Here is a 27,617-nt window from a genome sequence, read left to right on the forward strand (position 1 = left end):
CAGGCGCAGTGGCTCACACCTATAATCCCAGTCCTTTGGGAGGCTGAGATGGGCGGATCATGAGGTCAGGAGATCAAGACCATCCTGACTAACACGGTGAAACCCCCTCTCTACTAAAAACACAAAAAATTAGCCAGGCATGGTGGCACGCACCAATAGTCACAGCTACTCGGGAGGCAGGGGCAGGAGAATCGCTTGAACCCAGGAGGCAGAAGTTGCAGTGAGCCGAGATCGTGCCACTGCACTCCAGCCTGGGTGACAGAATGAGACTCCATCTGAAAAAAAAACAAAACAAAACCTCAAACCCAATTCGATAAAGTCACTCATGATTAAAACATAACATTTTGCTGAAAATTTCACATCAAAAATTATCCTTTGTTTTAATTTTTTACCCTTAAGAAATCCTGGAGTAGGTTTATGATGCTTTATCAAATCAAATCAGAAGAATGAATATTCATTAAGCACATATGATGTGCCAGGTTTTGCTTTAAGTCCTACAGAGTGAACAAAGAAGGTTCCTGGTTTCTTAAAATCTAGTAGAGAAAAAATTTTAAGAACTGAAAGTTAAAACAATATCCTGAGATAAAAGTAATACTTTAAGAAAACAGTGGAAAAGGACATTCAAGTCCAATTATGAATACAAGTCAGACATTAAAATTCCTTTGGGAATCAGTAGATCAGCTATTTGGCTAAAGAACAAGGTATGAGAAAATGGTAGGGGGGAAAGTCTGGAAAGATAAATTGGGTTAAAATTATGGGCTTTAGAGGCCAGGCTAAGGTCTTAGAACTTGATTTTGTAGGGAACCCTTGAACATTTTTAATTCTAAACGTAAGTGAAGAAGTGGCGAAATCAGAGCAGCTCGTTGTGGAAATGATAGTTTCAGCTGTGTGTAGACTGGACAGAGAAACTACCGAGATGGATGAAAAGGCTACTTCCATTTTTCAGATGGCTCAGGTCACTTTATGGACACCGGATAGACTCCCCCTCCTCCAGAAAATTTAGTTCCTGTGTCTAGACTGATGATGTCACACACACACACACACACACACACACACACACACACACACAACTCTCATGATGAGACTTTCTAAGGAAATCACAGTGAACTCCCAAGAAGGTCCAAAAATGGATTGAGAGAGCAGGGACAGGTCACTGGCTTGGAGTTTTATGACCATTAGGGCACAGGGCTGGGGTGAGGGTTCCCTCACATGTGCTGATTTGAACTTCCCATGGGTGCCAAGGGAGGGAGCACCCAGGCTTTTTTATCAGCTTACTAATATATGGGACAAAAGGAGAAGGGGAATGATGTAAATTGAAAGCTATCAGCAATCAAACATCAAAAGGGGAGCCAGGTCCTTTATTACACAAATGCAGGGTGGTAAGAGTGCTCTTGTGCTAACTTAGGGTACTACATTAATATTATCAATAAGTTATAAGCCTCTACCTGATAGAACCTGCTCTGTGGGAGGAAGCTCTCTAGAAGAAGGGATTTTCATGAACATGGGGACATATAACATTTATTTTACAGGCCCATTGAGGACCTTTGGAATGTCAAAGAGGTAGTCTCTAAGGCTTTGAAATAAATATCCCAGCAACTCTTGACCTTTTGTTCGCTGCATTTCCTTTCACAAAAATTCTAATCTATTACTTATGTTTGGAAGAAAGCATTTTTAAAATATGCAAAGCTAGATGGAGATTGTTTGCATTTGGGACCAGAGTTATCATTTTTTGTTTTTGCTCAATCAACCCATTAGTTTTGTTTTGAGACTCAGTTACATATTCTCAATTTATATGTGTAGAGAGAATCATCTAGAGGATTTGTTTAAAATGTCTATCCTTGTCCTCAACCCCAGGGACTCTGGCTAAGAATTCTTAGGCAGTGCTCAGGAATGTGCATTATGACAGGTGTTTCTGATGCAGGAGATTACATGCTTCACTTGAGTAACCTTGCCTCACCATGTACTCAGCACTGCACCAGGTATCGTAAAGGCTGCAGGCAAAGTCTAGCACAATCACAACCAACAAGAAGTTGACTGGTTTGCTGTCTCTTTCCCTACTTAACCAATCTTTTAGCTTCTGCACCTATAAAGAGTATGAAAGCAAATATAAAAGCCAAGACTACAGTTCTGTTTAGTTACCACTCAGAATTTAGTAGTGCCTAAATGCTTCCTTCAAGAAAGGGCTTTATATACTTTTTTCTAATTTAAATTTCACAAAGTCAAATTATTAACACATTAAAGTGCAGAAAATTGAGGCTTGGAAAAATTAAGTGACTTGCTTAAGAAATATAGCCACGAAGTGGGAAAGTCAGGTTTCAAACCCAGTCTCATCTACATCAAACTTCTGGCTTTTTTTTTTTTTTTTTTTTTTTTTTTGAGAAGGAGTCTCGTTCTGTCACCCAGGCTGGAGTGCAGTGGCACGATCTTGGCTCACTGCAAGCTCCACTTCCTGGGTTCATGCCATTCTCCTGCCTCAGCCTCCTGAGTAGCTGGGACTACAGGCGCCGCCACCACGCCCGGCTAATTTTTTTGTATTTTTGGTAGAGATGGGGTTTCACCATGTTAGCGAGGACGGTCTCGATCTCCTGACCTCGTGATCTGTCTGCTTGGCCTCCCAAAGTGCTGGGATTACAGGCGTGAGCCACCGCGCCTGGCCTAACTTCTGTTATTAACCGTGACACTCTTTACTGCCAGGAGCCTGGTGTTCGTTTTCTAGTCCCACTCGAGTGATGATTGAGATCCCCTGGTACTCAGAACAGGGGGAAAATTAGGCAGTTGCTCACTCAGTTTTGCTGTATATTGACAGTTGAATAACAGGTATGCATCTGCTGCCATAAAAGTCTCTGTCTCCCAGGGTAGAACTTTCTTATTGGCTGGCATTGCAGTCTTTTCCACAGGCTTTGCTAAGACCTGAGTTTTTCAGATGCTTCCCTGTAAGCACAATTTGTCTGGTTTAGAGTAATAAGTTTTGGACCAGGTGCTTTCCAGAGGCTGAGAGAAGCTAGGGTGGCTGGAAGAGACTAAGTGAGGAAAAGGGTGACATCCTTTGGGACTAGGGACATACACAGGCTCAGATCATACTGGGCTCTGGGAATCATGGTCAGAAATTTGGTTTTGATTCTACATATGGTGGGAAACAAATGCAATATTTTACACAAGGGACTTAGTGTTCTGATTTTATATCTTAAAAATAGCCTTTTGGTTGCTATGTGAAGAATGGGTGAAGGGAGCATGAGTTGAAGTGGGAAGTTGAGTAAGAAGGTTGTTTTACCCTCTGAGTACCTTAAGTGTGTAAAAGTTCCTCTTGAAGGAAAAGCTAACAAAAGAAATTTTACAGACGGAATGTTCATGTTGCCCTAAAAGTCATATGTTGAAATCCCCACCTCCAATGTGATGGTATTAGTAGGTGAGGTCTTTGGGAGGTAAGTAGGTTATGAGGGTAGAAACTTCATAAATGGGATTAGTGACTTACAAAAGGGACCCCAGAGAGCTCTCTTTCTGTTCTGTGCCGTGTGAAGATACAATAAAACGATGACCCTCTGCAGACCAGGAAGTGAGCCCCCAACAAACACTGGATGTGCAGGCACCCTGATCTCGAACTTCCTAGTCTCCAGAACTGTGAGAAATAAATATTTGTCATTTAAGTCACCCAGTCTATGGTATATTTATTATAGCAGTCTAAACTGATTAAGACAGCAGGAAAACTGCTGTTTCTGTCTAGATAAAGTAGGAACTCAGAAAAAAATTCTAGATGTCCCTCTACCTCCTCCCCAAAGTAAGTCTAGAGAGAAGGTAAGAAGTAGTGGGAGAGACTACCAACACTTAAGCATTTCCGGATTTCCCTTTTTCTTCTTTCTTATCCTTCTAAAATTCTTCCAAATATTTTAAGTCTTTTAAATTGTTTAATATTTAAATATTTCAAAGTTAATTTCAGCAGGGTTGACTCTCAGAACCTACATATCAGGCAGGTGTTTAAGATGATAAGACTTCTGTAGGAGATGATATATGGAAATGTCTTCCTAGGAGAGTTGAAGAAAACTCTTTTTCTTTTTTTTTTTTGAAACAGAGTCTTACTCTGTCACCCAGGCTAGAGTGCAATGGCGCGATCTCGGCTCACAGCAACCTCTGCCTCTGCCTCTGCCTCCTGGGTGCAAGTGATTCTCCTGCCTCAGCCTCCTGAGTAGCTGGGACTACAGGTGCCTGCCACCACCACATCCGGCTAATTTTTTGTATTTTTAGTAGAGACGGGGTTTTGCCATGTTGGCCAAGCTGGTCTTGAACTCCTGACCTCAGGTGATTTGCCCGCCTCAGCAAATCTCGCATTCGGCAATCCCAAAATGCTAGGATTACAGGTGTGAGCCACTGCGCCCGGCCAAAAATCGTTTTCTTGATGATGGATAAGAAGCCAGTTTTGCATCCCTCCCCACCCCCACCATGGCCCCCTTTCCCACTCAGCCCCAGAATGCTGGCAACAACCCATAACCTTCTGGAGGACTCCATCACACAAAGCACCTGTGGAGTGGCTTGAAGCTGGCACCCCCTTGGGCCGAGGGCAGGTTTCTACTTGTCCGAGACAAGCTGCTTTGAGACCAGGACAGAATGCTGGTTTCACAGATGCTGTTCTTTTCCATACATATTGCTTAGCACTCCTTTGATTGCAAATGACAGAAACCCAACTTGGATTACCATAATGAAACAAGGTATTTATTGTGAGGATAGAAACATGCCTCATGGAAACTAAGGTCAGAAAGATGGCTAGGCCTCCAGAACAATAGGAATTAGGTTCTTGAAAATCCTGTCTAACTCCCTGCGTTCACTTTTGATCAGCTTTATCCCATGACAGGGAATGTGGCCGCTGACATCTCTCAGAACTTTCGCCACGTAGAAGAGGACAGATAATGTGATTCTCTTATTCCAATTCCAGAACTGCAAGAGAAGAAGCTTGTTGGTTCTGCTAGAGTTAGGGTCTTCCTCTTGGGAGTCATTTGTGCAGAGGAGGTGGCACTGGGCTCATAGGGTGAACCCTACAGTACCATGGAAGTGGATAAGACGGGGTAGCTCTCCTAGGAGAGTTGAAGAGAAAATTTTCTTCATGGGTCTCCAATGACTGACAGAAGGGTACTAGGTAAAAAGTCCCACAGGTGTCAACTACATGAGAGATTTTGTGAAAATTGATGAAAAGCAGGTTGACTAATTAATACCCAGCCTAAACAACCAAAAAATAAGAAAACATTTAATCCAAGGGGATATCTGAAAATCAAGAGAATCCAGTGACTAATGAACGAAGATTAGTATTGTATTTTTCTGTTAACTGTTATTTGGGTAAGCAACTATTTTAGAAGGGATTGGTTCCTTTGCTTTACCTCATTAAATGGAATGCTAATACCTGCAGACTGCATCGTCCCACAGTGAATAAAGTATTTGTTTACGTTCGTGTAGCAAAGGTCCTCTTAGCCCCTACCCCACTCTCTGCCCAATTCCTAATCTGCTGTGTGTGAACTTTGAGGTAAGCCTGTTGAAGAGCCTTGGGGACAATGGGGTACAAGTGCCACATGGTTAATGAGGACACTCTTGGTTTACTCTGCCCAAAGGGTGCATGAGTCAAAATTCTCCAGAGAAACAGCCAACAAGATGTATGTATATACAGACAGAGACAGAGATTTATTTCAGGGAGTTGGGTCATGTGATTGTGGAGGCCTGGTAAATCCAAAATCTTCAGGATAGGCCAGCTGACTGGACACTCAGGTAAGAGCTGCAGTTAGAGTCTGAAGGCCGTCTGCTGGCAGAATCCTTCCTCCCTGAAGGATGTCCACCTTTGATCTATTAAGGCCCTCAACTATGAGGCCCACTCACATTATGGAGAGCACTCTGCTTTACTCAAAGTCTACTGACTTAAATGTTCATCTCATCCCAAACACTTTTTCAGGAATATTCAGAAGAACGTTTGAGTATCTGGGCATCTTGGCCCGGCCATATTTACACATAAAAGTAACAACCATCACAAAGAGGAAGTAACAGAATACCAGGCAAGGCATAGAATGGAACTGGAAAGTAGAAATTCATCAACAGTATCATGCCAGCCTGAGAAGGAGGGCGAGTGGTTCTTCAGACTTCTGGAGTCTGGAAATATTTATAGTTACACCGGAAGAAGGAAAGAAACTGTGAGAGGGAGACAGATGGGGAAGGAAGAGCCTCCTAATGGCCATAATAGAAACATTTCCCAACATGACGATGGGTTCCCATAGTGGGAAGAGTGACCATGTGTGTACATGTGCAGACACGACAAAAGCCTGAGAGGCAGGAGTGACTGTGGTGGGGGAGGCGTCCTCTTCCTGCCTGTGGTACAGAGTGGTGTGCACCTCTTACAGCTCCTCCCTGTGGCCTGTTGTGATCTGCATGTGAAATAGAAGCATGCAGGCTGACTGTGGCCCTTCTAAGCTGTGCAGCATTGGGCCAGGAAAACCTTTGCAAGGATTCGCAGAGGCCGTGTAACAATATAAACAATGTCAGATAACCTAGGAACGCTCTATTCTCAGGGCCAAATGGACACATTCAGGGAGGCCAGCAATTTAGTACTCTCTCAAACCAATATTTGAATGAGACTATTGTCCAATCTTTTTTGTTATTGTTATTGGCATGGGAAGGAACTGAATTTCCATGAAAAATTATATAGCCTGGTTTATGATGTTTGCTGTCTTCTTCTCAAAAACAACCATTTGCAAAAGGCCATTAGTAAACAATTTGGTGTTGGTTGAGGATTTTTGATAGGTGAATAGAGGAGGGATTTAAAAAGGGTGACTTCACATGCATACCCAGAAGACAGTTTCTTATTAAATCTTATGAATAAATGTGTTTCTTCCCTTATGTTTCTCTCGGGAATTTTGGTTGCCTCTCTTTTTTTCTCTCTGGTGCTTGGTCTTTTTGTCTTCTGCCTGCTCTTTCTTGAATATTCACCTCCCTTCCTCCATGTCTGTCTTTCTGCCTTTCTGACAAAGAGCAGTTTCATGCCTGTCCAGCTCTGTCTCCGTCCAACTTACAGCCGGGGGAACTGGTTTAGTGAATGGGCTGGACTCTAGTGTATAATCCAGAAACAACTTTTTCTTTCCTCATCACTATCTTCAAATGTTGTGGCATCTCCCTTCCCTTCCCCTTTGGTGACACTACAGATTCCCAACAAAGAAATAAGAAGACTATATTCCAACAGAATGGTGCAGATCTGTCACAACAAATGAAAAATTACATCGTGAACAGAGAAGCTGAGGGGAGTAATCTGCTCAAAGGCACTCAAAAGTGAGAGATAAGCGAGGTATGCAAAAGACAAAATTCCTTTTACAAACTGTGCTGATCTGTAACTCACCAGATGAGATACCTGCAAAATTAGGCACTAGCTGCATAGCTCCAGTGTCCACAGCTGGAATTCCAGAGGCATGGGCTTCATTGTTAATGAGGTTGACCTTTACCCAATAAATGAAGGTATTGATCTGTGAATGATTTTTGATTTGGGAAAAATAGCTTTAATCATTTGTTTGCTTAGATTTATGTTCCCTTCTCTTAATGTAACATCTTACTTCCCCACATCCATAAGTTTCAGTCCTTTTTCTTGGGATTAATGAATGAAGAGCTTGATGGTGAACACTGATGCCTGCAGCTCTCTGAGCAGAGCCCCTCTCTCTTGCTGAAGTAGATTTGGAAAGCAGACCAGGCCCTAATCATGACCGCAGGTTGACTGCCTGCATCACTGGTTCAGGGTGAGAAGTTACAACAAGAGCCAGCTTTAAAAAGTATCTAGTTGGCTGAGCGCAGAGGCTGCTACCTATAATCTCAGTACTTTGGGAGGCTGATGCAGGAGGATCGCTTGAGACCAGCCTGGGCAACATAGTGAAACACCATCTCTACAAAAGCTTTAAAAAATTAGCTGGGTGTGGCAGTACATACCTTGGCCTCAGCTACTTGGGAGGCTAAGGCAGGAGGATTGTTTGAGCCCAGGAGTTCAAGGCTGCAGTGAGCTGTGATCGCACCACTGCACTCTCGCCTAGGTGGCAGAGCGGGACCCTACCTCAAAGAAACAGTGTCTAATCACATTCCTGCTCTTCCCACTCTTGTTTTGTTTGATTGCTCCTATATTCTCATGACCCAAGAGAGAAAAGACTTTTGCTGGCTCCTGTCTCATGATGCAGAGAGGTCTAGGCTGGGGCACAAATGGATTTTTGTGTAATAATAATACAAGACAAAACAATGTGATTCTGAAGATTTAATGAAATAATCTGATTAACTGTAAAGTATTATATAAATGTCACTAGATTTAATTTTAATTTTTTGAGCTGCTGGCTTATAAGACTTAGGACTATTAATGTAATTGAGTACTTATAATTATGTAATTGAGGGCATTTAGTGACAACTTTAGGTCACTGCTTAGAACTTATTGAAATGTATACTTTAGAAAAAGTGATGATTTTACATCTACATGTCTGTGTCTTTCCTACGTATGAGTTGCTTATATGCATGCATTTATTTGTAGGCATACTGTAATTTCACTCCTGCCATTTGTGAAAACAAAGAGACTTGAAAAGTTTTGCAAATAAGAAGTTGTAATTATGAAGTTTTTACAAGATTGGCTTCAAAATGGAAATATATTTTATTTTCCTTTGATTAGGACAATTTAAAAGCTCATAAAAATCTCTAGTAATTCAAGAAGTACAAGGAAAATGTTAATACCTATAATTCTCTGGCTGTTAGTTCTTTTAACATATAAATATATGGAATACTCTACATAAATAAATCATGGACATATTTCAATTTCAATAAACATAAACCTTATACATCATTTTTTTAATAATTCAGTTTGAAATAATTTCAAATTTAAAGAACACCATATCCCTTTCAGGCAGATTTCCCTATATTAACATTTTACCATATTTACTCCTTCATCCTCTCCATTTCTCTCTCTGTCTTTCTGTGTGTGTGTGTGTGTATGTATAATCTCCATCACCATTAGTATTTTTCTGAATCACTTTGACAAAAAGGTGCAAACATAGTGCCCCATCATCTATACATCCTCCTTTGTGTACTTCCCCCCCACCGACCCCCACACAAGGACACTACCTACATTTCTGCAAGCCAACCTTCCCAACTGAGAAATTAACATTGATCTTACACTACCCTCCAATCCACAGACCCCATTTAAGTTTCCTCAGCAGTCTCTGTAATGTCTCTTTTCCCTTTCTGAACCCAGGCCACACTCCAGAATCAGGTACTGCATCTAGTTGTCATCTCTTCAGTTACTTTCTATCCAAAAGAGCTCCTTCTTCTTTCCCCATCTTCCATGGCCTTGATGTATTAACTTCTGTACTTTGTCTTTAATTCTGTATTTATTCTGTATAATTTCCCTCTACCTGGATCTGTCAGATCCCCATGCCCAGACCCAGGCCATGCATCCTCAGTGGCAATGCTGAAGACCCAATGCTCTGTTCTTCTCAGGGCATCACATCAGTGGACAGCATGATTCAGAGTCATCCTACGTCACCATCCTACAGTCATGATGCAAAGCTCAATCACCTCATGTAGTGGATGATCTGGCTTCCAAAGATGTCCTAGCCTTAAACCTAGCAATCTGCAAATATATTACCTTAAATTGCTAAAAGGGCTTTGCAGATGTATCTAAGACATTGAGAGAAGGAAATGATCCTGGATTTTCCAGGTGGGTATAATCTGGAATCTTTATAATTTGTATAAAGACCAAAACCTTTATTAAAACTACAGAGAACTAGAGAGGCAGCACGGTGAGAAGGACTCAGCCCACCAATGCTGGCTTTGAAGGTAGAGGAAGGGGGCCATGAGCTGAGGAACAAGGGCAGCCTCTAGAAGCTGGAAAAGGCAGAGAAATGGATTGTCCCCTTCAGTCTCCAGAAAAAAAAAAATAGTCCTGCCAACACCTTGATATTAGCCAGGTGAGACCTATGTTGGCTGTCCAACCTTCAGAACTGTGAAGATAAGTACTGTTTAAGCTGCCAAGCATGTGGCATAATTTGTTATGGCAGCAATTGAAAATAAATACATATGGTCAAAATGACTGAAAGCCACTGAAATGGACTGGGTTTATCTGTGCATAAAAGGTTATTAGTAGAACATCATGCTTCTAATGTGTCTGATCATAGGCTTGAGAACAAGGGCTTGGCAATGGTCAGAAATCAAGGGAGCTCTAAAATGCCAAGAAATGGGAACTAGAAAATATAGTACAGTAACAGTTTCATTCTTGGACTTTACCCCACCAAACCTATGCACAATGGGGAATGGCAACTTTTCAAAAAGTTAGGAAGGAGGAGAAGAAGCTAGAACAGCAAAGCAACAAACAAACAACCCCAAATAAACCGAAGCCAAACCAAACCAAAAACAGATATGCACCTCACCAAAGGAGTTTAGATTTTATCCTGAAGACCTCAGAGAGATTCTGGAGAGCCTTAAGCGTTTTTAACTTCACTTTGTAAAAGTGAAGTTTTCCATCCAGCTTCTCCCAAAATCTGTACACTAGCTTTCCATTTTAAAATACAGCTTCTGATTGTCTCTTGGATCCCAATTCCACACTCAAACTCCAGACAAGCAGCAAACCTGATTCCTTTTGTATCCTTTCCTCCCTTTTTTCCCTCCTTCCTCCTTCTCTCCCTTCTTCTTTCTTTCTTTCTCTTCTTCCCTCCCTCCCTCTTTCTTTCTTTTCCTTCTTTTTCTCTCCTTCCTTCCTTCCTCCCTCCCTCCCTCTTTCTCTCCCTTCCTTTCCCTTTCCTTTCCTTCCTTCCTTCCCTCCCCTTCTCTCTCTCTCCTTTCTTCCTTCCTTCCTTCCTTCCTTCCTTCCTTCCTTTCTTTCTTTCTCTTTCTTTCTTTCTTTCTTTCTTTCTTTCTTTCTTTCTTTCTTTCTTTCTTTCTTTCTTTCTTTCTTTCTTTCTTTTTTCTTTCTCTCTTTCTTTCTCTCTCTTTCTTTCTTTCTCTTTCTATTTTCTTGTCTCTTTCTTCCTCCCTCTCTCTCTTTCCTCCCTCCTTCCCTTCCCTTCCTTTTTTTGTCTCTTCTCAGTCATTATGAAAAATAGTGCATGTTCCTAGAAAGTTCTCCAAGCATGTGTTTCTAATTTTCCTGACACATCTTTGTGCTTACTGCTCTCTCTGCCTGAGTTGTCCCCACTCTACCACCGCCATGCCCATGCCTGGCAAACTACCACTTATCCTTCACAACCAAGGTTCATTCTCTGACCTTTCTCTAAGTCCCTAGGGTGGATCACTTTCTTCTCTGAGACAGCATTGTATCTTTCCTATTCCTCAACTATAACACTGTGTTGACATTATTTCTCCCTCCTCTTCTCCATTTTCTTCTGTCAGACCCTAAGCTCCCTTTCACAATGTATGCTGAGTGGCTTAGCATTATATCCGGCACATAATAGATATTGATTGAGTGAATGAAAGAGACTGCCAAGGACCCTTTCTGGAATTTACTAAGGTTGGTATATCCTACACATGCAGTTCACCCTATGAAATATAAGATGCAAGTCATCTTCCTAATGCACAGTGATACTGCCAGCCTAGGGTGGGATTAGCCACCAGCACACCCTGGCCCAGACACACTAGTTCCGCTCAGATCCTTCCTGTGCCCAGCCTTAGAAGGGGCCAGAGGGCGGCAGCCATGTCTAGGAAGGGTCAGGAAGGGGAGGCTGGGCATGGCCTTAGGCACCAGGGAATGGAAGAGTGGGCGGCTGAGAATCCTCCCCAGGGAAGTGGCAGGAGATAGGCCCTCCTGTGAACTAAGGCTCCAAGAAACCAGCACATGCTCCATTGCCTAATTAGACTTCATTTCAAAAACACAAATTCAAAGATAAAATGGAGAATTTCAAAATGACAACCACAGAGCGTTACGGGGCCCTTGTGAGAATGAGGCCCTGTGAGACTGCACTGGCAGCATGTTCATGAAGCTGGCCCTGGCTGGGAATTGTGTGAAAGGTTATCCAGCCCAGCCTTCATCTGTTGCTTGGGTCTATTTCTTGTGCTGAGTTATTTCTTGCTTCAGCCTTTGGTTTTTGATGCATTATACTTCATCTTAAAACATTGCTTTCTTTTCCGTGTCAGTAATTTAATTACTTTAATAATACCGCATGTCTGAAATCTTCCATGGAAAAAGAATAAATACACTGGTAATTTTCTGGGATAGTACACTGATATTCTTAATTTAAACAACAAAAAATACTGTTTCATTGACTTTAACTGGATTGGATTAAATTTTGTCTCCACAATTCCCCACCCTTTGTTTTTATCCTCGAAGGCATGATTTATTCTCCAAGGGACCTCTTTTGACATACTAGTTTTCACGGTTTATTTTGAGTGTAAAATTAGAATCTCACACTCATTTGCAAGTCTGAGTCTGAGGAATGAGAATATTGGGTTGATATATGAATGAGAATATAGGTTGATGCCCTACTTGGAAAAACACATTTCAAGCTCCCAAAGAGGTGGATGTGAGTTTTTTTGTTGGTTGTTTGTATTTTTCAAGATTTGTGATAAACGATGGAGCTAAAACCCAAATACTCCTACTGAAAATATTTTGGACTCATATGGACTAATTCCTGTAAAGTCCCTCTTCTAGAAACTTATACTGTATGATTTCTCAAAACAGGATCTTGAAATGATAACTTCTCATGGCATAGCTGGTACACTTTGTTCTTGGCTTCAAAGAAAAATATAATCTGAAGATGTGTCCAATACTTCTTAAAATACACTCTGACTCATCTCTCAGACTCCAGGCCACGTATTCCACTGTAAATCTGATATATAAATACACAGGTTGAAGTCTCAGGGGATGGGAACTTGGTTAGAGTCGAACTCTACTTACAATATACAATCGCCACTGGCTTTCCTTGTCTTTCTGAGAGATTTCTGGCTCATTAAACAAAACTGGGTTGGAAGTATTGGTGAGGAACTCATCAGCTCAAGCCATGCGAAAGGGAAAAGACAGGGGAATGGACACCTTGAGGGCCAGTAAGATAGACAAAAAGCATATATCCCTGGAGAGGGCTGTCTTCCATAAACTGAATCAGGTCTAGAAGTAATTCTCTACTGTCCCCAGTCTCCATTTGCCCAGACATCCCACAGAACACCTTGTTTCACTTGCAGAGTGCATGGGAGGGGTGCAGTAGCTGAAATGATGTGGCACTGGAAGGTCGTGGTGACAGGAGAAAGGGGGTTTCCAAAATGGTGACTGGCATTACCTGTTTCAATGGTGTGCTGGAGAAGGCTTGTATTGACTTAAGAGAACTGATTCTTAACTATATCGATTACCTGAAATTGGCCATGAAAATCACTATGTACTACTAATCAAGTCTCGTCTGTACCCCCACCTCAAAGTTGACTGGGAGGTCACTTATACTAAGCTTACACGGCTCTCTGGAAATGTTCTCTGGCTACCTCTGATTGCCTGTGGGACTTCCTTTTTGATGTTCTTGTGGCCCTTACCTCTATTTGTCATTATTGTGTATATACCTGCCCCAATTCATGGCCATAGGGGCCACAATGTCTAGCATTCAGCAGATGCTTGACAAATGTCCCCTGTATCAATGGGCACATAAAATGCATATTTTTCAGGTGCACATTAAAACTAAGAAAAGATCGATCTTTACTAAAGACATTTTTTATTCCTTTTTTTGTTTATATAACATTTAATGAGCTCCTATACTGTAATTTTAATAGGCCCTGGAGATTTACCAAATAGCAAGGCATGCTTCTCTTATCAAAGAAGCAGATGATTTACTGAGGAAGACATATATTGCTTTCTCTTTGTATTAATGTGTCCTTCCATCTGTTTCTATGTGTTTTTTACATGTTTGCATTAGTTGGTTTGCTAAGTTATGATGAAACTCCAGTACATACGAGTTTATATACAGAAGAAGATCTGAAGGGCCACGTACCAAAACATTAACAGTTTACCTCCAATGTGGAGATAGAATAGGGGAACATGATATTTTTTCTTTGTACTGTTTATACTGTTTGAATTTTTGAGTACGTATTATTTTAAACTTAAAATATCTAAGAAGAAATTTTTAAAACTTGTACAATTAATACAAATTCAAGGATGTATGAAGCAGGGATGGGGGCATGAGGGAGTAGGGGGGAAGTTTCAGGGTGAAACTGTTCCACCTCAGATCATCAGGCATTAGTTAGATTCCCATAAGGACCGTGCAACCTAAATCCATCCCTCACATGTGCAGTTCACAATAGGGCTTGTGCTCCTATGAGAATCTAATGCCACCACTGCTCTGACAGGAGAGAAAGCACAGGTGGTGATGCTCACTGGCCCGCCATTTACCTCCTGCTGTGAGGCCTGTTTCCTAACTGGCCACGGACTGGCATGGAAACCGACAGGCCACGGTCCTGGGGTTGGGGACCCCTGCTGTAGGTAATGAGAATTACCTGGAGAATTTTAACCAAAGGGTGATGAGATTCAATCTATATTTTTGGATGATAACAGATAAGATTGAGAACTAGGTTACACTGGTGAGTGGCAGACTGAGCTTAATGATATATTATCATTTGGTCTTTATATAACAAGACTGCTTCTCTACCTAGTTTTGGGTGGAAATAACTTGCACTGGAAGTTCCTAGGGTGTGGTACACAAGTTCTTAAATGGCTATAAAAACAGACAGTCCAGACACTCAGTCTCTCCTTCTTTCAGCTCTAATGTCATTGCTGTCTTGTATCCTGGAATCAGTTAAGTGTTGGCAAGGGAGAAATTCAGTCTTGTTCTGAGTCATGTGGGTGGACAATGGTGGTGAAGGGAAAAAAGCTCCTAGCAGAGGTTGGGCTTGCTGGAAATACAGAGATGGAAGTTCTCTGTTGCAAGAGTAGTTAATGGCATCAGGATATAGGGTACAAATTGTCCTTTGAGGGTGGCCTGGCTTATACTCGGTGGCACTGGCTTCAAACCAACTGACCTTTGAATTATAAAGATGTCAATTCCTTCATGTGGTGACTTTCTTTTTTTTTTCTTTTTCTTTTCTTTTTTTTTCTTTTTCTTTTCTTTTTTTTTTCTTTTTCTTTTCTTTTTTTTTTTTTTTTTTTTTTGAGACGGAGTCTTGCGCTGTCACACTGTCATCCAGGCTGGAGTGCAGTGGCACGAGCTCGGCTCACTGCAAGCTTCGCCTTCTGGGTTCACGCCATTCTCCTGCCTCAGCCTCCCGAGTAGCTGGGACTACAGGTGCCCGCCACCACGCCCGGCTAATTTTTTCTACTTTTAGTAGGGACAGGGTTTCACCGTGTTAGCCAGGATGGTCTCCACCTCCTGATCTCGTGATCCGCCCACCTCAGCCTCCCAAAGTGCTGGGATTACAGGCATGAGCCACTGCACCCGGCCCATGTGGTGACTTTCATAGGTGCTATCTCCTGTAGGGTGGATTCAGGTGAAAATGAGTGGAAGGTAGGTGACAGTCCATGGGGTACCACCCACTGGATGTGAAGCACCTCAATGGGGTAAGGTGACATGTTAGATCCCTCCAGCAGAAGAGGCAGGCAGGGAGGTGAAGCCTGATTTGTGTATTGATTTGACTCTGCCTGCTCTTGTTGCTAAACACTGCATGCTTTCCAGGAACATGGAAGTGGGGCTGGGTGAAATCTTCTGCTTTGAGAAAGTCTTTTCCTGACTGGAGCAATCCTTAAAGGGAAGGTCACTTCCTGTCCATTGCTCAGTTAAGATCACTTTAGACCATAATAAAGTGTGAAGCCCTTGTTATCATCCACAGACATGGGTTTTGTTTTGTTTTGTTTTTTTCATTATATACCCAGCCAGGTGCTAGCACAGGCCTTCCCAGAAACAATGGATCAGGACCAGTTCTAGTGTCTTCCACATCATAGAAATTAAACATCCACCTCATTTTCTGTTTCTAACTCAAATCTAGGGCATGTCTCCTGGTTTCAGGTCTTTCTACCTTGGTGATACCTGTAATTTGGACATTAATGCTGTCTGTCCCTGGAGCTTGATTGGTATTATTCTAAAAAGATCTTCTCAATTCATGCATTTATTTGTTCAACAGGTACTGGATTTTTTGAGTGCTAATGTGAGTCAGACACTGTGTGAGGCATTAGGAATATAATAGTAAACAAAGAGAACCTTGGGCCTGATGTAATGTTGCTTAAAGCCCAGGGTAGGATTAAAACATTAAATGAAGAATAACAATATAAAATGCAAAGCCACAACTGTGATAAGGCAAGGATGAAGTGCTATAAGGTGAAATTACATAAAAGGAGAATCATCTAGTGAGGGAAGTCTGAGGAGGCTTCCCTCAGGGGGTGATAACCCCACCAAGTTCTTCCTTCAGGAGTAGAAGGGCCTAGGTTTCTGGGCAGGTTGATCTACTTCCTACTAGAAAGTGAAGCAATATTTCCCAGGTCACACTAAACAATGGGCGGTAAAGGAGTCCCATCAGATTATAGTTCTAGTTCAATGGGGCTTACTCACCCTTATTCACATTACTGAGGGATGCTGAGGGATGCTCAAGTGACCCTTTGAAGGACAAAAATACAAGCTTCTCCAGAATAAAAAGAAAGCCAATAGATATACCCTGCTAAATGTATTAAAATGTCACTTAATATTTATAGAATATCACTGAAGTGTGGAGTCCCTTCCTGACACCTACTTCTTGTTGGACCAAATAGCCATTTTCCACTTACTTTGGGTACTTTCCCCACTCTGAAGGTTCTGTTCTATAGCCAGCCTGCTGAAGCCTGATTCCAATCACTTTTTCCAATTTTTCAAGGTCTTTTAGGATTTTTGAACAGTGGTTATTTCTTTTCTCCTCACAAAGAGACTTGCTATAAGTTGTCTATGACTAGAATTGAATCAGGTATTTAGTTATAACGCTGAAGAAGTGTTGAGGTGTAAATATAGTAGTTAAGGGACAAATTCTGCTTTCTGAAACTCCCAGGATGTAATTTCCAGCCATAAGCAAGGGTGCCATTTGGCATTTCTGGGTGGGGAGTCTGACTGACAAGCTCACTTCTCAGGAACAAGGAGCACCGGCCGCCTGGCACTTATTATTAGCAGCTGTGTGACTGGGCCCCACGGCAACGTGTTGCAAACTTCTCTTCAGAATTTCCCCAGCTAAGAGGAGATTCATGAGTCAGAATGTTGGGAACTGCACAGGCAAGTACATTGATCTTGAGGAAAATTTGTCTGGCTCATGAATCATAAAAATAAATAAGTGCCATATATTTAGAAAGAGGTATCAGGATGTGTGGGTGTGGAGAAATTGAAATGTATACAAATATACATACACCAAATCCTTCTTCTCCAAAGAGATCCCCTCAGAATGATGGCTTCCAGAGCACATGAATAAAAATGATCGCAATGAGTTTAAAATACTTAACATTATTTTGCAAATCATTAAATGCTGTACAAGTCATAACCCAGTGCACTCGCAAATTAAGCAGAGCTGATTGATAATAAAACAACAAATTAAGCAACATAGGGGAGTATTTGACTGTTGTTCAGAAATTAACCAACTCTAACATGTAGGAATAATTAAAATAATTCCAAAATAATGGAGCTTATTTATGTTGGAAACTGGAAAAGATAGTCCAATAGTATTTATTTAAAATGCTTATACTTTGTACTTAAATTGTATATTTTTTCATGTCTATTGTTCCTTGTGAGCATCATTACAACCTCTTTTTTTACATGTTGACATGAGTTTATTTCGTGGTTTTGATTACAACCAAAACATGTTCATCATGAGTAACTCAAAGATGTATAAGGAGAGATATAAAATTAAAAGCAAAGTTCACAGGGAAATCCCAACTGAGATAATTATTGTTAAGAATTTTGTCAACATCCTTGCAGATGCTTCTAGGCATATATGCAGTAGATATCACTTAAATAACTTGCGCTTGCTACAAGGTTAAGACATTGTAGTATATGCATAGTCAACCTCTTTTTCTCCTACTCTCTGGAAAGGAAATTTTGTCTACTTAGCATTTTCTTCTTTCTCCACCTTATTTTTTGGATTGTGGTAATCAGTGAAGGGAAAAAAAAACAAAGAAAGAAGGAAGAGGGACAAAAGAGAAGTGGCTGATCTGTTTGGGTATCATTGTGATGTCTTTGGTTGAGAGTAGAAAAGAGTATTGGGGAGGAGAAAGCCTTCAGGAGCTATTACAATGTGAGAATTAGAGAACAAGATGAAAAAGGTGGGATTATTTTAAGATGTTATTTTAAGACGTGGTGCTATGGGTTAGGAATTGTACGTTCTTTAATGTTTTCTGAAAATGGAGAGCCAAGGCTGAAATCACTCTGTAATGCCTTTTTGTTGCTGGGTTATGTCTGTGAATGTGACACTGTGCTGAATTGAACCACAGTGAAATCTGGAATTTATTTGATTTGCACATAAATGGGATTATATCAACCACACTGCTTTGTAATTCCTTTTGTCTTGAAAATATGTGATGGAGCTTCTATCTGAGTCAACGAATATGAATTACATAATTCTTTTCAGTGGATGCATAGAGTCTCTTGCATGAATACCTCGTATCTTTTTGAACTAGTCTCATGTTGGTGGACATTTTGGTTGTTTCTAATTGTGATGAACATCTTGTGTATACTTGCATATTTATGTAATTACCTCATAGGGATAGATTCTTGGATATAAATTTTCTGCATGAAATGGTATGTACATTTTAAATTTTATTACATAACACCGGCAAAAAGTCATGCTGATTTATATTCCTCTCACTGTGTATTAAAGTCCCATATCCACAAAAATCTCATTCTTGTCATTTATTAGTCGGTGAAGATTAGCACAATTTTGACAACATATCTACGGTACGCATATGAAGAAGCTGAAACCCAGAGAGATTGAGGGATTCTTGCCTAAGGTGTTAGAACTGATAGCGCTAGTTCATTGGCCTCTTTAGAGGTGCCATGTGCCTGGAAGATCCAGATGATAATACGTCCATCAGACCTTACAGAAACCCCCCACAGGGAAAAGGAAGATACTTAAAACTGACAAATGAAACAATTTCTAGTTCAATCCATCTGTGTAACAAGGGCATACACACCACTGTGACGAGATGATGTGTGTAAAAGTACTTTGTAAATCACGGGAGATTGAAGCAATGTTTGGGAAAACAATTACCCCTTTCATCTGGATAATTAGGACTGTGTATTTTAGCTAATAGACAGGAATTATAAATGTTTACGGTTTGACCTTGCATTTGAGTGTCATTTTTATGATCTGTAACTTGATAGCTAAATTCCTAGTAAATGAAGCATTTATTATAAAAAGTGCTGACACAGTACTAAATCTGGACCACTTTTCCTTGCAATAGCCTGATGATTAAAGGCCAGAATGTCCAATTCTGTGCTGTCTCATAGCAAATGTACTATAGGCAGTGTTCTTCCACTGTTAATTCACGTCCCCAGGTTGCCTCTGACCTTGGCCCAGGAGGCCTGTTGACTCCATGCTCATTTATACTCATTTTGGCTCTGGAAACACTGATCCAGACAACCCTTTCTGAGTTTATTTTACTTGCTCCGGTCCTGCTAGACTCTTAAGGAGTTCAGGCACCAGAACAGCTGTGTTTAACCTTGTCCATTAGGTCCTTACCCAAGAAACCCGTCTGAATTGGCAATGTTTCTGAAAACACAAATGAGGCCAAATTACAAATGGAGGAAGCATCTGGGTTAAAATAAACTGTCACCAGACAAAAGCTATCTGCTTCCATTTTCTTTCTTGTAAGAAAAACAGGTTACTAGCTTTAATCTTACTCTTAGGTAAAATGTGCTGTTCTAGTCTTTTTAAAAGCACTTGCCTCAGAATTTCTAATCAGCAATAAGAAGAGTGAGCAGGCCCAGTTATCTACTTGTAGTAATAAAGATCCACATTTATCTTCTGCAGCTCTCCTTTGGTATTCTTACTTTGAACTGGAATAGCACAGGAAAAGTGGATTGAGGACCGCACAATTGGAGCATGACTTGTGTTGCCTGGTTACTGAGCCTCTCCAGAGATTAGATTGTCAGGGTGTTTAGATGCACAGAAAAGCAAGCAAACAAACCTCCTACCTTCCTGGTAATTCTTTTATGAGGACAGAGCAGCTTCTAAAATTGGAAACCTAGATTAGGGGAGAAAATAGTTTCTATTAGGAGAAGATGAGGAATAGTAATTATCTTTAACGCTGTCAGGTGGCCTTACCATTTGTGAGTCATGGTCAGTGGGAAGTGGCCATGCTCAGTATGAAGAGTTTCATGTTGCTTTAATTCTGGGGACCCTCAGATGATGCTGCACAGGCCTGCTGATCTTCAGAAGCTGCCGTGCGCATCTGCAATAAAAGAGAAGACCTTCTAAGTCACTCACTGGTTTTAAAATAAGTAAAATAGAAGCAGGCTTTTAAGATATCCCTAAGGAGGGCACTATAGGATTTGTATTGGAAATGGATCTGAAGACTTAGGAGAGACTAGAAGATTAGAAATGCAGCGAGGCCAATTTGCTTCCACCAGCTACTTTATAACTAAGTGTTGGCCACGTTACCTGCTTTTAGCTCCGCGTCTTCATTGCCCTTCTCAGTGTTCTTCTTCCCTAGGTCACAGAACGTTTTCCTGAATCGGATTCTGGGTTAAAGCTGCCAGTAGGAAGAATTCACATGAGATTTGAAAGGTGGAAGAGAAGGAGAATGTGTTTTTTCTTGAAACAGTCTTGGCTGGGGAGCTGAGATTTTCACTGAGGGCTTCCTTTGGCTCTGGGTTCCCGTGGACAGGCAGCCGATGTCATCAGCGGTGGTTTCTCTGTGATCCCTATACCACAAGGTCTCCTAAAGTGGCCTTCTTGACCTTTGCCTCCCCAGCTCTTTCAATGGTTATGTGAAACTCTAATTATGTACATTAAATATCTTTCAGCTCAAAATACATAGAGTCACTTCCCTCCCCACATACGGAGTAATTCTGAATGACATAAAGGCTTAGGCACGAAGGCCCAAAACCTTGGTCACCTATGTTGATAAATCTGAATTTTGATTAGCGCCAAATTATAGACCAATATATGTCTTACAGACATTAAAAAACATATGGTATAATTTCATTTTTATAAAGTTCAAAAGCAAACTAATTTGTGGTTTTAGAAGTAATGATAAGTGTTTATGTTTGGAAAAGGCTGAGCAGGGTGGGGATTGGATGGGCCATGAGAGAGGCATGAGATGCTAGTAATGTTTGATTTCTTCATCAGGGTTGTGCTTAGATAGTTGAGTTCTTTTTGCGATAATTCATTAAGCAAGATCATCATAATATGCCACTTTTCTTTCTTTCTTTTTTTTTTTTTTGAGATGGAGTTTCACTCTTGTTGCCCAGGCTGGAGGGCAATGGTGCGATCTCGGCTCACTGCAACCTTCGCCTCCCAGGTTCAAGCAATTCTCCTGCCTCAGCCTCCCAAGTAGCTGGGATTGCAGGAATGTGCCACCACACTTGGCTAATTTTGTATTTTTAGTAGAGATGGTGTTTCTCCATGTTGGTCAGGTTGATCTCAAACTCCTGACCTCAGGTGATCTGCCCGCCTCAGCCTCCCAAGGTGCTGGGATTACAGGTGTGAGCCACCGTGCCTGGCCAATATGCCACGTTTCTTTATACATATGTTAAAATTTAATAGAAATTTTATTTTAAAAAATTTAAGGCTGCTAGGAAATTTCATTTTCCTTGTGCCAATCCTAAAATGACAATTTAATTATTGAATCCAATCTTACTCTTTGACAGATGATACAACTGAGACAGCAAGAGACTAAGTAACCTGCTCAATGTCAACCTTCAAGCCCAGTTTTCCATCCATGTATAACCGGTTTAATGCGAGAATTTTAAAAATCAATTTTCCTAGTTATCTTTTCCCCCAATTTTTTTTCTATTTATAGTCAAATGGAAACAAACGTTGCATAAAAATAGATGGGAAGATTGACTCCAAGCTAATTTGTCGTCTCAGGCATTACTTAAGAAATGTCAAATCTCTAGTGAAAAGATCTATGAGTAATATCGGTAAAGAATGTGCCAAACTTGCCAAGGTATTTAGCATTTAGGAGTAGGAAGCAGAGGAGCTGCTTCAGCAGTGATTTGGATGTGGCTGTAAATCAAGCAAAAAAGCCGCATGTTGTAAAATGTCACCAAGAAAGGTAAGTTGGGTATTGCTTAAAAACTCACACCAGTTTTGTCCATTTGTCCATTTCCCACAGCTCCTGCTGCCACTGAACCACCTAGGTAGTCATCCCTGAATTCCTTAGGCCTAAGAGGCCCATCGGCTTAGCATTACTTTGCTTGCTGTTCTTGCCCAGAGAACATTGACTTACTGGTAAATACCCCCCAAGTGAACCCTACGTTACAGGGAGTTCCACCAAAGGAGGGCTACTTCCGGGAGAGCTGAGGATTTTACAGTTAACAAAGGACAAGAAGATTCTTTCTGCAGAGTGCTTCTCTCAGCTCCCCCTGGCTCCACCACCAGGGCCCAAATCTTAATATATTTTAGGACATTCTAGGTTCATTACAACACATATATGGTGTTGTAGTCTTTTAACCCATTACTTTCTTTTTTTGCTTTTTGTTTTTGAGATGGAGTCTTGCTCTGTCACCCAGGCTAGAGTGCAGTGGCACGATCTCAGCTCACTGCAACTTCTGCCTCCTGGGCTCAAGAGATTCTCCTGTCTCAGCCTCCCGAGTAGTTGGGATTACAGGTGCACACCACCATGCCCAGCTAATTTTTTTTTTTTTTTAGTAGAGGTGGGGTTTCACCAGGCTGATCTCAAGCTCCTGAGCTCAGGCAATCCACCCGCCTTGGCCTCCCAAAGTGCTAGGATTACAGGCGTGAGCCACCCCACCTGGCCAACCCATTACTTTCAAAAGTCAGCAATAGTGTGTGCTTTTGGCTTTTGCCTTCACTTTCCCTGAACTTGCATCCAGCACAATTCAGAAAAGACAACTTTTCGCAATCTGTTTCTTCGGTATACATGTGTTAAACTTTCACTATGTGCCTGTCAGTGGGCTAAGTGCTGAGGACACATAATGAAGAACGAACAGCCTCTGTCCCCAAGAAGTTCATGACTGGTTGCAGAACAGTCACACAAAATAATAGTTTAGCTTCAGGAATAAATTTTGGTGCTGCTAAAGCATATCATGTAGGTCCTAACTATGAATTTTAAATTCTGGTTTTTTTGATAGTCTTTGCTGGTGACCTTCCAATATGAGGCTTACTGCTATTTTGGATAAAATGATTTTTTTTTTGAGAATTCCTCCTGCTTGACTTCATTTAAATGTACCAAATTTGGGCATCGTTTGGGAGCATCCCAAGTTCAGATGAAGAAGAGAATATACATATAAGAAATAGGCTGAGACTTCTTGTATGAAATTGATACTGACTAGAAGTCCTAGGAGTAGGGAATTTTATTGCAAGGAGCTAGAACTAAAACTGAAATTTGAAAAGAAATTTATAAAAACACTTCTATTTCTGAGCTGACCTCAAAATATATTTTATTGTGGGGTGTCCTAGAGTCCATCTCTGCCACCCAGCTCCATCCAGATCCTGCCCATAGCCATCCTGGGACAGCCCCAGGGTCTGGCAGAGGAAATTACATGGACTTCAACCCAAAAAGCCATACCCAGAGGTGCTGGGAGCCTCTTTTATTGCTGATCTTCAGAAGCTGCCCGGCGCATCTGCAATAAAAGAGAAGACCTTCTAAGTCACTCACTGGTTTTAAAATAAGTAAAATAGAAGCAGGCTTTTAAGATATCCCTAAGGAGGGCACTATAGGATGGCCCAGATCACCCCTGAATTGTCACTGTGATGAAAGCAAGACTCTGTCCTGGACTTGTAGATACTGCGAGGGAGGGGCATGGATATGTTTTCCCTACTGGCATACAGTAAACTAGACTCCTTCCTTTGAGATACCTATGGACTCTCAGAGAACCTAGAAAGTGGGACAAAGAAGAAATGGAGATTTGAAGTAGAATAGGCTGGATTTCTGAACATTTTGTGATGACTGGACTGTGAAATCCTGACCATTGCATTTGGGGGATTTGTATAGGGGGATAGCCTAGTTTTATCACAAACTTATAGAGTTAAAAATAGTTACTAAAATTAGAAGGATAGCATATGGTCTTCAAAACTAGAACCTTAAGTGATGGCTCGGTAGTACTCTCAAGTTGCACTGCCACCTAAGCTTCATGTAAATATAGCTGCCTTAAAGGTATACCATCCTGTATTTCTTTGCCTGACAACTTTGCTATTTTTCCATGATAAAATTGATACATCACAGAATTGTCCATACTGTTGGTCTAAAAGTCAAAAAACCTGGATCTAGCTCCAGTTTGACTTCTAGCCAGCAATGTGCTACTAGGCAAGTTACTTAACTTCACCTAAAGAGCTTGTTAAAAATTTAGGTGCCTGAGGCTCCAGATACACACTGTTTGAATGGGAAATGTCATTGAAGAATGCTGGTAATCTGTATATTTAACAAACACCTGGGTGATTCTTACTGTCAAAGGACCACTAGATTTAATACCTACATTCTGCTGGTAGATATGTTCACCTTCCTAAAGAAAGGCATCAGAAATCTTTGTTAAATAACAGGACACCCAGGGGTCAAACAGTGGACTTTGCTTCCATTGGTTGACATCTGAGAAGAGCAAACGTCATTTTTCTTGCATCAGCTTCTTTAATAAGCGGCCGATGATTTTCTGACAATAAACAATGGGGATTAGCTTTTTTTAAAAATCTCACTTGGATTTGAAGCGAAAAAAACCTTGAAGTCCTCCTCCACAAATACACGTTTACTAAATAGCAATGTTTCAACAAACCATTGAGATTTAAGTTACACCTTAATATTATTCTTCCATATTCCAAATAGTTTGACCTGCAGATTTTTGTGGAAATAAGAATTTGAAACCCAGGAATAGGGAGTGGGTGGGAGGCAATTTCACAGGGTCTAGCAGATAACTATTGCCATGTTAACCCACATTTGCAGTGTGAAGAAACATTATTCACTGAGATTGAACTAAAAAACAGTCTTATTTCCCCACACATTTGTCCTGATCACTTTTCTGGAATCGTCATTTGTGCATCTTGTGCTGAGAGTCTGAGTGCAAAGAATAGACATTCTCTGCTGATGATTGAAAAAGGAAAGCATGGCAAGTGTCATAGGCACTTCCATCTAAGGAGACTGATAGCATTCTTTTCTGCTAAATAAATAAGAAAAAAAAGAGAAATATGTAAAATTTATTGTTTTTAAGCTCACTTTGTCACATCCATGCCTGTGCATGCCTATGTATGTGTGCACCCATGTGTGCATGAATGTGTTTGTGCACACCGCAAATGTGAACTAAGCTGAGGCTGGCCTCCTTCAGATTACAACACAAGGCCTGGAGCAGTCCCCATTTACCCTGGCAAGTGAGTGCATGAGGATGCAGGGCAATGCCTGGCAAATTGCCGTGTGCTCTTTTCCCTGATATTAGCCTGGCTGGTGTGCCAGTCCCTGGGGAAATGCTGTTACAGGCACTGAAGGCTAGCCCTGTGAAGCCTCTCAGGCTGATGGATGGGAGTGAGTCTCAAAGATCTGTCAATCCCGCCTGTCAGAAGCCTGCCAAATGAAAGATATGCCAGGCTGACTCAACAAAAAGCTCAGCAACACCCAGCAGAAATGGCTGCTGAAGGAAGGGAAGGACGATAGAATGGTGGGGGGTCGGGGGTGGGGAGAGGACACCAATAGCACTGGTTTTACATAGGAGGAACCTGTTTGACTTGTTAGGTCTGATTTCTGTGAACCAGTTTTTCTTGGTGTCATCTTAATTATCTTCTGTGCAAAGAAAAAAAGGCAGTGAGTGGCAATAATTAATTTGCATTGTCAATTGATTTTTTTTTCTTTCTAGGAATTCTTCTCACTCAAAAGCCATATTATATAACCATCTGTTTTTCTCTAAAGATGAATTCTGTTAGGTTTATTCATTTCTGTCTCTTCAGAAGATATATTAACATTGCCAATATTGAGCATCTGTGTGTGTGAGGGCAGAAAGAGAGAGATTGAGAGAGAGATTTGGTGGTTTTTCCTTTTTAAAACAGTTTTGTGTCCCTTGACACCATTTCTCTTGCTTTCTGGTTTCCAAACTCCAGTGGCCATTCTCACTTAGGAACAGATGCTATGCAAAAATCAGAGCCCAAACGTATCTTACTCTGAGGCTTAGATGGGAAAGAGAACCTTTCTCAAGGTGAAGATGAGGAATTCATGCAAATCAAAATTTCAGAGAAAGAGGTCTGCGTTCTATTCTTGCTGGCACTATCCTTAGAAGGCACATCAGTTAGCCACTCAGTTTTTATTTCTTTTCTTAGAAAATGGAGGGAGTGGCACATCCTCCCTTTTTTGAGGGGAAAAAAGAGGCAAGAACAAAGAAACACAGTCATTTTCTGCATTTCTACTTTTCTGATTTTGTCTTTTTGCTTATTTCATTCTCTGATAAAGGACCAGTATTCTCACCTCCTTTATCCCTTTATTCAACAGTTTCTGCTAATGTCTGAAAAGGCAAAGAAAGTATTTGCATATGTACAATCGAGGGCAGTGGGCATGCTTGGCAACTACTTGGTCCATGGTGTTCTACTCCAAGACTGTCTTCTGGAGTAAGCTCTGTCCAAAGTTAGGAGGAGGGTGGCTGTTTGGATATAAAAATTGGCTTACAAAAGCAATTGCAACAAAAGCAAAAATTGACAAATGTGATCTAATTAGACTAAAGAGCTCCTGCACAGCAAAATAAACTATCAACATAGTAAACAGACAATCTATAGAATGGGAGAAAGTTTTTGCAAACTATGCATCCAACAAAGGATCTAATATCCAGCATCTCTAAGGGACTTAAACAAATTTACAAGACAAAAAAGCCAAACAACTCCATTAAAAAGTGGGCAAGGATATGAACACACACTTTTCAAAAGAAGACATACATACAGTCAACAATCATTTAAAAAAAAAAAAGCTCAACATCACTAATCATTAGAGAAATGCAAATGAAAACCACAATGATATACTATCTCATACCAATCAGAATGGCTATTATTAAAAAGTCAAAAAATAGCATGCTGGTGAGGATGTGCAGAAAAAGGAACACTTATACACTGTTGGTGGAAGTGTAAACTAGTTCAACCATCGTGGAAGACAGTGTAGGGAATTCCCCAAAGACCTAAAGACAGAAATGACATTCCGCCTAGCAATCCCATTACTGGGTATTACCCAAAGGAATATAAATTGTTCTGTTATAAAGATGCATGCATATGTTCACTGCAGCACTGTTCACAATAATGAAGACATGGAATCAACATAAATGCCCATCAATGATAGTCTGGACAAAGAAAATGAGGTGCATATACACCATGGACTACTATGCAGCCATAGAAAGAATGAGATTGTGTCTTTTGCAGGGAGATGGAACTGGAGGCCATTATCCATAGCAAGCTAACGCAGGAACAGAAAACCAAATACAGCATGTTCTCACTTATAGGTGGGAGCTAAATGATGAGAACACATGAACACATAGAGGGGAAATGTGTTCACCCAGCAGAAATGGCTGGGGAACAACACACACTGGGGTCTATTGGAG

This window comes from Macaca mulatta, chromosome 17, assembly GCF_049350105.2.
Source record: "Macaca mulatta isolate MMU2019108-1 chromosome 17, T2T-MMU8v2.0, whole genome shotgun sequence".
Lineage (NCBI taxonomy): Eukaryota > Metazoa > Chordata > Mammalia > Primates > Cercopithecidae > Macaca > Macaca mulatta.